The sequence below is a fragment of the Ovis aries genome, chromosome 22 (assembly GCF_016772045.2).
Source record: "Ovis aries strain OAR_USU_Benz2616 breed Rambouillet chromosome 22, ARS-UI_Ramb_v3.0, whole genome shotgun sequence".
Lineage (NCBI taxonomy): Eukaryota > Metazoa > Chordata > Mammalia > Artiodactyla > Bovidae > Ovis > Ovis aries.
The window spans coordinates 3,515,015-3,527,394 of NC_056075.1; the positions used below are offsets into that span (position 1 = coordinate 3,515,015).

The window sequence follows — 12,380 nt, forward strand, 5'->3', positions numbered from 1 at the left end:
TACGAGCCACTGATAAAAGGCAGTTCCAAAGGCATTTGAAATAGGCATTTGTAAATCATTTTTTAAAATGTACCCTTTTTCAAAGACATCCTTGAATATATCTAAATCAGGGTTTTATACTATAATCATGATGATGTGATCATTAATCTAGAGCCAGACATCTTGGAATGTGAAGTCAAGTGGGCCTTAGAAAGCATCACTAGGAACAAAGCTAGTGGAGGTGATGGAATTCCGGTTGAGCTGTTTCAAATCCTGAAAGATGATGCTGTGAAAGTGCTGCACTCAATATGCCAGCAAATTTGGAAAACTCAGCAGTGGCCACAGGACTGGAAAAGGTCAGTTTTCATTCCAATTCCAAAGAAAGACAATGCAAAAGAATGCTCAAACTACCACACAATTGCACTCATCTCACATGCTACTAAAGTAATGCTCAAAATTCTCCAAGCCAGACTTTAGCAATATGTGAACCGTGAACTCCCTGATGTTCAAGCTGGTTTTAGAAAAGGCAGAGGAACCAGAGATCAAATTGCCAACATTCCCTGGATCATGGAAAAAGCAAGAGAGTTCCAGGAAAACATCTATTTCAGCTTTATTGACTATGCCAAAGCCTTTGACTGTGTGGATCACAATAAACTGTGGAAAATTCTGAAAGAGATGGGAATACCAGACCACCTAACCTGCCTCTTGAGAAACCTGTATGCAGCTCAGGAAGCAGCAGTTAGAACTGGACATGGAACAACAGACTGGTTCCAAATAGGAAAAGGAGTACGTCAAGGCTGTATATTGTCATCCTGCTTATTTAACTTCTATGCAGAGTACATCATGAGAAACGCTGGACTGGAAGAAACACTGGACTGGAAGAAACACAAGCTGGAATCAAGATTGCTGGGAGAAATATCAATGACCTCAGATATGCAGATGACATCACCCTTATGGCAGAAAGTGAAGAGGAACTAAAAAGCCTCTTGATGAAAGTGAAAGTGGAGAGCGAAAAAGTTGGCTTAAAGCTCAACATTCAGAAAACGAAAATCATGGCATCCGGTCCCATTACTTCATGGGAAATAGATGGGCAAACAGTAGAAACAGTGTCAGACTTTATTTTTGGGGGCTCCAAAATCCCTGCAGATGGTGACTGCAGCCATGAAATTAAAAGACTCTTACTCCTTGGAAGAAAAGTTATGACCAACCTAGATAGTATATTCAAAAGCAGAGACGTTATTTTGAATAATGTCCGTCTAGTCAAGGCTATGGTTTTTCCTGTGGTCATGTATGGATGTGAGGGTTGGACTGTGAAGAAGGCTGAGCACTGAAGAATTGATGCTTTTGAACTGTGGTGTTGGAGAAGACTCTTGAGGGTCCCTTGGACTGCAAGGAGATCCAACCAGTCCATTCTGAAGGAGATCCCCCCTGGGATTTCTTTGGAAGGAATGATGCTAAAGCTGAAACTCCAGTACTTTGGCCACCTCCTGCAAAGAGTTGACTCATTGGAAAAGACTCTGATGCTGGGAGGGATTGGGGGCAGGAGGAGAAGGGGATGACCGAGGATGAGATGGCTGGATGGCATCGCTGACTCAATGGACGTGAGTCTGAGCGAACTCCGGGAGTTGGTGATGGACAGGGAAGCATGGCGTGCTGTGATTCATGGGGTCGCAAAGAATCGGACACGACTGAGCAACTGAACTGAACTGATTGATACAGAATAAAATAACAAGAATTATCTCATCATTCACAATATAAATGTTTCTTAAAATGGTTAAGATCTATGTAGTACTATTTTAATGTATTTCCTCACATTTCATATAACTTTAGTGTTTTCCTGGTGGCTCAGTGGTAAAGACACCACCTGCAATACAGGTAACTCAGGTCATGTGTGTTCATTCCTGGGTTGGGAAGATCCCTGGAGGAGAAAATGGCAACCCACTCCAATGTTCTTGCCAGAAAAATCCCATGGACCACGGAGCCTGGTGGGCTACAGTCCACAGCGTCACAGAGAGTTGGATATGACTGAGCACGTATGCATATAACTTTACAGATAGAGCCTTATTCTTAGATACCAAAGAATGTGGTATCTTGCCTTTATTGAATCAAGGAATAGAGACTGGGAAGAAGTTTAAACTGTATAATTCTAAGTGTTCAGAAATAAGCAGATCACAACCAATAAACATAGATACATAGCCACATATAAACATGCATTTTTTGTTTGTATCTTCACATGGTGCTGGTATGCAGAATCAGCAGCAGAGTTAGAAATTATATGTTTTCTCTGTCATAGTCATTTTGAACCGAGTTGCATGATTCATGGTTTTGAAGGAGTACACTTTTGTAGTGTATGGTCAGTTCTTTATATGTCATAGTATAAACACAGACTGTTTCCTTTTACAGGGAGAGTGGATTGGAAGCAACACTTAGGACAGAGCAGTATAGTATAATGAAAGAAATAGGAGCTCTGGATTCAGAAGACCTATACCTGAATATCACTTGAGCTGATGGCTATCAGCTTAATGACTTATTGTTCCACTTTACCTCTCTGCCATCTTTGAGACTCTGCTTAAGCTAGGCGGCCCAATGGTAAATAATCTGCTGGCCAATTTAGGAGCTATAAGAGACATAGATTTGATCCCTGTCTCAGGAAGATCCCTGGAGTAAGAAATGGCAACCCACTCCAGCATTTTTGCCTGGAAAATTCCATGGACAAAGGAGCCTGGCAGGCTACAGTCCATGGGGTCACAAAGAGTTGGGCACAACTGAGCACACACACACAGAGGCACTTAAACGTTAGAGACAGTTTATGTAGCAGGCTATGTTGGGATCATAGCAGGTATATAGCAGATGCCCCTTATTCCATCTACCTTCTTCTTCCAAATATTTTCACTATTCTTTTTGATGTTTTAGAAACATAGAAAAGCAATTGTATGTCAGAGAAATTGATGGGATATGTGAGACTGGACGTTCCTAGGTGGCACTAGTGGTAAAAAAGAAAAAAAAAATTGCCTGCCAGTGCAGACACACAAGAGGTGCATCTCTGGGTTGGGAAGATCCCCTAGAGGAGTGCATGGAAACCCATTCCAGTATTCTTGCCTGGAAATCCCCATGGATCAAGGAGCCTGGCATGCTGCAGTCCATGGGGTCACAAAGAGTCGGACACCAGACACTGACAAAGCACAACAGTCAGAATCTGGGGATTCCTAGATGGTGCTAGTGGTGAAGAACCTGCCTGTCAGGTAGGAGACATAAGAGATGCTGGTTCAGTCCCTGCATTCAGAAGATCCTCTGGAGAAGGGAATAGCTACCCATCCCAGTATTCTTGCCTGGAGAATCCCATGGACAGAGGAGTCTGGAGGGCTACAATCCATATGGTCTCAAACAGTTGTACATGATTGAAGCTACTTAGAACACATACACATAAGATCAATTTGCCTATTTGTGATCTTTACAATCATTTAGTGTTTTTACAATGACTGAAGTGTTTTTACAATAACTGAAGTGCAAGAATACACAGAAGAACTGGACAAAAAAGATTTTCATGACCCAGATAATCACAATGGTGTGCTCACTTACCTAGAGCCAGACATCCTAGAATGTAAAGTCAAGTGGGCCTTAGAAAGCATCACTAGGAACAAAGCTAGTGGAGGTGATGGAATTCCAGTTGAGCTATTTCAAATCCTGAAAGATGATGCTGTGAAAGTGCTGCACTCAATATGCCAGCAAATTTGGAAAACTCAGCAGTGGCCACAAGACTGGAAAAGGTCACTTTTCTTTCCAATCCCAAAGAAAGGCAATGCCAAAGAATGCTCAAACTACTGCACAATGGCACTCATCTCACATGCTAGTAAAGTAATGCTCAAAATTCTCCAAGCCAGGCTTCAGCAATATGTGAACCATGAACTTCCTTATGTTCAAGCTGGTTTTAGAAAAGGCAGAGGAACCAGAGATCAAATTGCCAACATTCACTGGATCATGGAAAAAGCAAAAGAGTTCCAGAAAAACATCTATTTCTGCTTTATTGAGTATGCCAAAGCATAGTCTGTAATTACATTGACTGTAATTAAACTGACAATAAACTGTGGAAAATTCTGAAATGGGCATACCAGACCACCTGAGCTGCCTCTCGAGAAATCTGTATGCAGGTCAGGAAGCAACATTTAGAACTGGAAATGGAACAACAGACTGGTTCCAAATAGGAAAAGGAGTACATCAAGGCTGTATATTGTCACCCTGCTTATTTGACTTCTATGCAGAGTACATCATGAGAAACGCTGGACTGGAAGAAACACAAGCTGGAATCAAGATTGCCGGGAGAAATATCAAGAACCTCAGATATGCAGATGACACCACCCTTAGGGCAGAAAGTGAAGAGGAACTTAAAAGCCTCTTGATGAAAGTGAAAGTGGAGAGTGAAAAAGTTGGCCTAAAGCTCGACATTCAGAAAACGAAGATCATGGCATCCGGTCCTATCACTTCATGGGAAATAGATGGGGAAACAGTGGAAACTGTCAGACTTTATTTTGGGGGGCTCCAAAATCCCTGCAGATGGTGACTGCAGCCATGAAATTAAAAGACTCTTACTCCTTGGAAGAAAAGTTATGAGCAACCTAGACAGCATATTTAAAAGCAGAGACATTACTTTGCCAACAAAGGTCTATCTAGTCAAGGGTATGGTTTTTCCAGTAATCATGTATGGATGTGAGATTTGGACTGTGAAGAAGGCTGAGTGCCAAAGAACTGATGAGTTTGAACTTTGGTGTTGATGAGGAGTCTTGAGAGTCCCTTCGACTGCAATGAGATCCAACCAGTCCATTCTGAAGGAGATGTGCCCTGGGATTTCTTTGGAAGGAATGATGCTAAAGCTGAAACTCCAGTACTTTGGCCACCTGATGCGAAGAGTTGACTCATTGGAAAAGATTCTGATGCTGGGAGGGATTGGGGGCAGGAGGAGAAGGGGACGACCGAGGATGAGATGGCTGGATGGCATCGCTGACTCGATGGACGTGAGTCTGAGTGAACTCTGGGAGTTGGTGATGGACAGGGAGGCCTGGCGTGCTGCGATTCATGGGGTCGCAAGGAGTCGGACACGACTGAGCAACTGAACTGAACTGAAGTGTTTTTACATGACTGAAGCTACTTAGAACACACGTACACATAAGATCAATTTGCCTATTTGTGTTTTTTACAATCATTTAGTGTTTTTACAATTGTAGTAAGCTTACAGAAAGCAAAAATAGAGTCCATAGTCAAAAGTATACATTTTCTCAACAACCAAGGAGGCCTCTGGATTTGAACACTTCGAAGTGTAAAATTTGAACTCCTAAAGGAGCATTGTAAGACTGGTTTCTATACAAGAATAAGTAATTTCTGAAAATTCCAGTGATGTTGAACAGTTGACCAATGTGAAGAAGACAATTTTAAAACATTGTTGTCTTAGATTATTTTTAAGTTTCAAAATAGTTCTGGCCACTTGCTTCCTGTGGTAGATGCCCAAGAGAGCCTGACTGAATTGAAGTTCAACTATTACTAGCTTTCCGACAGTTTCATAGCTGTTACCACTCATCAGGTGCCTGTAGGCTGTTTCTAATTTTGCTCCACTTGTTTTCTTAAATCATCTCCTGGGATTGCATGTTATCTTTTATCCAAAGTGTCAGTGCCTCTCATCACTGACAAATTTTTTATTTCTTCAGATTATTTGAGAATAAGATAATCTTTTCCCCCATATAAGTGAGCCTGAGAAATAATTATATTTCATGATGGCATTGAGCTGAACTGTCCATTCATTCCTAGATTGTCTCAAGCTTCATTACTATAGGGAGATTAATTTCCTTAGCTTCTGGCAGCCAAACTAGATTTTCCAGACAGCATTCAATAACATCACCTACATTGTGCTCGGCCACTAAGTCATGTCTGACTCTTTATGACTCCATTGACTATAGTCCATCAAGCTCCACTGTCCATGGAATTTTCCAGGCAAGAATACTGGAGAGAGTCGCCATTTCCTCCTCCATGGGATCTTCCAAACCCAGGGATTGAAATCTGAATCTCCTGCAATGGCAAGAGCATTCTTTACCACTTAGCTACCTGGAAAGCCCTATTATGCATTCAGTTTGATATTATGGAGCACTACGGTATCTCCCCTTAGCTTCCTAAAAACGATATATATCATTTCTATATGATAACAAAATGCTAAAATAGGGGAGAAACATTTGTAAGCCAGGTCTGGGCCATGCATGTTTTTTCCATTTTATATCTTCCCAGACTTCTCAGAAATACCTAAGCCAATCTTTTTGAGCATATTTAGTAATGCTATCCGGAGAAGGCAATGGCACCCCACTCTAGTACTCTTGCCTGGGAAATCCCATGGACAGAGGAGCCTGGTAGGCTGCAGTCTGTGGGGTCAGGAAGAGTCGGACATGACTAAGAGACTTCACTTTCACTTTTCACCTCATGCATTGGAGAAGGAAATGGCAACCCATTCCAGTGTTCTTGCCTGGAGAATCCCAGGGACTGGGGAGCCTGGTGGGCTGCCGTCTATGGGGTCACAGTGACTTAGCAGCAGGAACAGCAATTGCTATCAATTCTCATCTATATACTGGAAGTTTGGGGTTACAAATATTACTGAGAAAGTTACCTACCACAGATACTTTACTCCCTTGTAGAAAAATTGGGACAAGCAAAATTTATGAACCAAAGTTAATTGGTTGCAACTTTTCTTAAAATGAGAAGCCTGAGAGACATAAATAATGAAATCAAGTAAGAATAATTAGAAGGATGTACTGATAGTCCTAAGAGATTTCTGAGGTCTTTAAAATTAAAACAGAAATCAATAAAACTCTTCGTTCTATTATATATTCTATGCGAAGAACATTTTTTTTCTGGGGCTTTCTATCTTTCCCACATGTCCAGGTTTATTTGTTCTCTTTAAAAATTGCATTCCTGTTATTTGGCAGGTATCTTCTAACCACTATATACTTTCTTCATGGTGATTTTCATGGCATCTTTTTTTTTTTTTCTTTTTAAAAGCACATGCATCTTGACAGTAAAAGGTACCTATGCCATTGTAGAGTGATGGGGACTCTGCTGTTTTAAATAGAAATGCACTGTCCTTTATTCTCAGTAGTAACCTGGTATAGTTCATTTGTTTCCTTTTCTACAGCATATGCATTGTTGTGCAAACTGTTTAGTTTTTTAGCTGCTTATTTTTCTTATAGATACTAATACCTTTTTAAAAGTGATCCATATTGATTTCGGTTTGTGCATTTCTTTTCCACTCTTTTTATATTTCTCATTTTAGACAAGACAGTCTTTGTGTTATCTTTAATACATGTGGATAGACACTGAACTATAGGTATACTCTTAAGATGTCATAAGTTTCATATGATTTAGCATGTTAAACTCTGCATTGCCTTGTTTCCTTGAATAATTGATAACAGCATTTGTTTGAAAGGCAACCAAGATTGTACAGAATAATAAAGATAATCCTGAAACACTGAAATAATAGGCATTGATGCCATCTATATGGAAACATTGAGAGAATATGAAGTAAGCAGAGGTTTGGATTTAAAACAAGGTGTTATAATTGAAATGCGACTAGTCACATTTGTGATTTTCTTTGCATTTAAAAGTATTTAGAATTATTTTATCACTTAGCTAATATTTAAAGTAAATTATAATCCTGGGTTTATCCATATGATATGTATTTGATTATAAATATGTTACTCATATTTATTGATACACATTGGGGTTAAATGTAAAATATGGGATCTAGAATGCAATTGCATAAGATTATGCAATTAAATCTGTTGAATAAATTACCATCCTGTTTCACAACTATTTTCATTTATTAACTCCTGAATTGAATGACTTCTTTGTATGACTAGAATGGCAAATTAAAAAGCATATGAGCTAGTGAACTGATTGCTTTGAATTTCTGAATTTGATCTCTATAACATACAATGAAGATATCTTAATTTATTGCTTTTTAATTTTCCCAAGTCTTCTGGGATCTTTAGAAATATATCTCATATTAAGAAGAGTGATTATTTAAGCAATAATGTGTTTTGACAGATTTGCATCAGAGAGAAACTGAGGATATAAACAAGCTGCTGTACATAATCACTGTTCTTTCACATTTCAAATTTTATCAGTAATACCAAAGCATTGCTAAACTTGAAAAGGTTTACTTAGCCTAAAATTATCAAATTTTCCACAAAGAACAAAGGAAAATCTTTTTATTGCAGTGCTTATGTGTCAGCCTCATTTTTTTTATAATAAACAATTATTTTGTAAGTTCAAAGTGGTTATTTAACATGAATATTCCCTGGACATGGAAGAAAAATATTTTTTAAAGAATGAATTTGCAGCTTGGAAATACGTAAATCTAGATTTATCTTACATAGGTGAGAAATTCATTAAAAGGTAATGTTAATATACAAGAAACTGTGACTCCGATTCTTGTTGAGCTTAGTTTCTGTGAGTAAGGCAACTTATGTTTGTTTCCTGGTGAATGAAAATGGTAAGGCCAGCTTAGCTAGATCCTTAATGTTACCTATGGAATTATGTCTCTCTCTCTCTTTAGGTAAAAACAATTCTTAAATTAAATAGTTCTATTTTTACTTCTGTGATATATTTAACAGTGTTACAATAACATGTTTTATAAGTCAGCTAAGTCAAAAAACATTTGGAAGAAAATGTGCAGCCAACAAGTTACAGGAGGAAAGGGGACTGAGACAAAGCAATGTGAAGCAGTTAGTTCTTGTCACAGTTGATAAAGTTATGAAAAATTTATTTGTGAGTAATTTGTAAAAAAAATGATTTAAGGCAAATTCCTCACAGTTAATATGGTCATGGTTGATTTGCAAATCCTTACATGAAGATCTTATTAATGGCATTTTCTGTCCTCGATACCTATAAATCTCATTATTCTTTGTTAGCATGAAGTAAGGTAGTAACATACCATCTGCTGGTGTCAAGGTAAGGGAAGGTTTTTGTGGTTTGTGACTGCATTTTAAAAAACAATTTTACAGCATTTTTAAAGGTTACACTCCATTTGCAGTTAGTATAAAATATTGGCTATATTTCCTGTTAAACCATTGTCTTAAAAAAAAAAGATTCTCCTTTGTTGGATGTCTTTCTTAGGGAGTTCACCAAGGAAGCATGTTTAGGAATTAATATTCCAGAAGGCCCATCTAAAATGTCTTGATGCCATGTTCACCCTTGAGTGTAGATTGCCTGTAATAAAATTCTGAGGTAAAATAATTTTTCCTTCAAATTTTGAAATCATTTTATTGTCTCATAGGTGCTTCTTATGATTAACAAATTTAATTCTTAAGGATTTCTGGCCTTTATACTTTGACTGAAAACCTTACTGACCTTACCCTTCCAGTGCTCTAAGGAGATGTAATATAATTACTTATCCATTTTGTTTAATATCATAATTATACTACATGTTAATATTATTTGTTATACTTGACACTAATTGATGCTCTTTCAACAGAAATATTGCACCTGCTATTTGAGAAAGTTTTCTTTATTATTTATTTGATAATTTTAAAACGTCCATTTTTTCTTTTCAGTTAGCAGTTGCTATGTAACAGACCAGCCTCAAATGACATTTTACAGCCATGTTCATTTATTTTTTCTCACCTCTCTGCTTTCTTGCTGTGACTTGACTGACTTGACATGGTTTAGCTGAATGACTGTGCTTTATACTACAGACCTGTGAGTCAGCTAGTATGACTCTGCTTCCTGTGTCTGAGTAGTGAACTAGCTAGGTGTGTGTTCCTCATGCATCAGTGGCAGATAAACAAGCAGGCTTAAAACCAGCTCACTGTCATTTTCATCATAAAACACTGACAGGGAAGTGAACTTTGCCCATGATGAGACCATAGCCGGTCTGGGCATGTGGAGGACTAAATAGTCACGACCAATAACGTGACCCACACTTCCTTTGGAAATCATAACCATGGGACCTTGTATCTCTCCCTTGACTATGTTTATCCCTCCCCCACCTTTTTTCCTTATGCTACCTTTTGGGAGATTCTTTTGCTTTTCTCTTTTAACCCTTCAGTTGAGTTTCTCTATCATTTAAAAAAAAAAAATCCTCAAGAATGCTTTTTTCTGTGAATGTTATTCTTATGGGATTTTGTTTTTATTTTATGAAATATTGTGTATGTAACTGATAATTGTGTGTATCTGTATGTAAACATATATATTTTGAGGTACACATGTGTGTATAAATTATATATTTTTTGAGGTATTCTTGTTCAGGAACATGACATTCTTCAGGGTTTAGTGTAAAAGATTTTAAGTATCTGATTGTCATTATTATTCATTTGCATTTAAGACTGAAAAATGAATTATTGATGTAAACCCTCCATATAGGTATGGTAGCAAAATGGTGAAGTGTTCAGTTCAGTCACTCAGTCATGTCTGACTCTTTGTGACCCCATGGACTGCAGCACGCCCAGGCCTCCCTGTCCATCACCAACTGCCGATATTTACTCAAACTCATGTCCATTGAGATGATGATGCCATCCAACCATTCATGATCTGTCATCCCCTTCTTCATCTGCCTGCCATCTTTCCCAGCATGAGGGTATTTTCAAATGAGTCACTTCTTTGCATCAGATGGCCAAAGTATTGGAGTTTCAGCTTCAGCATCAGTCATTCCAATGAATATCAGGACTGATTTCCTTTAGGATGGACTGGTTGGATCTCTTTGCAGTCCAAGGGACTTTCAAGAGTCTCCTCCAACACCACAGTTCAAAATCATCAATTCTTTGGGGCTCAGCTTTCTTTATAGTCCAACTCTCGCATCCATACATGTGAGATTTTCCAGGCAAGAGTACTGGCATGGGTTGTCATTTCCTTCTCCAGTGGATCTTCCCAACCCGGGGATTGAACCCAGGTCTCCTGCATTGTAGGCAGACGCTTAACCATCTGAGCCACCAGGGAAGTTATCCATACATGACTACTGGAAAAAGCATAGCCTTGACTAGATGGACCCTTGTTGGCAAAGTAATCTCTCTGCTTTTTAATATGCTGTCTAGGTTGGTCATAACTTTTCTTCCAAAGAGCAAGCATCTTTTAATTTCATGGCTGAAGTCACCATCTGAAGTGATTTTGGAGCCCAAAAAGTAGTCTGCCACTGTTCCCACTGTTTCCCCATCTATCTGCCATGAAGTGATGGGACCAGATGTCATGATCTTAGTTTTCTGAATGTTGAACTTTAAGCCAACTTTTTCACTCTCCTCTTTCACTTTTATAAAGAGGCTCTTTAGTTCTTCTTTGTTTTCTGCCATAAGAGTGGTGTCATCTGCATATCTGAGGTTATTGATATTTTTCCCAGCAACCTTGATTCCAGCTTGTGCTTCATCCAGACTGGCATTTCTCATGATGTACTCTGCATATAAGTTAAATAAGCTTGGTGACAATATACAGCCTTGACCTCCTCCTTTTCCTATTTGGAACCAGTCTTTTGTTCCATGTCCAGTTCTAACTGTTGCTTCCTGACTTGCATACAGATTTCTCAAGAGGCAGGTGAGGTGGTCTGGTATTCCCATCTCTTTCAGAATTTTCCACAGTTAGTTGTGATCCACACAGTCAAAGGCTTTGGCATAGTCAATAAAGCAGAAATAGATGTTTTTCTGGAACTCTCCTGATTTTTTGATGATCCAGTGGATGTTGGCAATTTGATCTCTGGTTCCTCTGACTTTTCTAAAACCAGCTTGAATCCCTGGAAGTTCACGGTTCACGTATTGCTGAAACCTGGCTTGGAGAATTTTGAGCATTACTTTAGTGGCATGTGAGATGAGTACAATTGTGCAGTAGTTTGAGCATTCTTTGTGATTGGAATGAAAATAGACCTTTTCCAGTCCTGTGGCCACTACTGAATTGCATGCATAACAGTGATGAATCCTTTAATTCACCCTTTCCAGATAAAGGCTAGCTACTAGCATTCTAGGTGGTATGGAATGGGTGCGTGTGGCAACCCATTGTTAACTATGAAAATTTCAGTTAAACCTCTCCTAATACATCCCCTTTGTTGAAATTGGCAGTTTTCAAGTATTCTCTGGTTCAGGTTTTTTCAAAAATTAACTACCCAGATTTTAAGGTGTTTGTATCTTGGGAGGTTAGTTTTGTAAGTACTCCGAGTGGATCAAATGATTATGAAGTCCCAAATATAAAGTTGCAACAGACTCTCCTGTTTTCAGGCCCAGCTCCACATCCTGTAATCAGGAGTATATCACATCTCCATTTATGAAGTCCTTGGCCACTTTAGTATATTTTTAGTATTAATATTTAATGTTTTTGTAGAGCTTGGTGGGGAAAGAGAAATGCATGTTTTCTTTTTTCATCATATTTACTTGAGGCCCCACACAATTCCTATT

The 12,380-nt window shown here is 38.7% G+C and overlaps 1 non-coding gene across 1 annotated transcript; it reads right to left on the reverse strand.

The window, feature by feature from the left end:
• Positions 1 to 10,872: 10,872 nt before the first annotated feature.
• TRNAC-ACA (transfer RNA cysteine (anticodon ACA)) lies at positions 10,873 to 10,944 on the reverse strand. Its single transcript has one exon. It is a non-coding gene; the product is annotated as a tRNA-Cys (tRNA).
• Between the last annotated feature and the right edge of the window lie 1,436 nt (positions 10,945 to 12,380).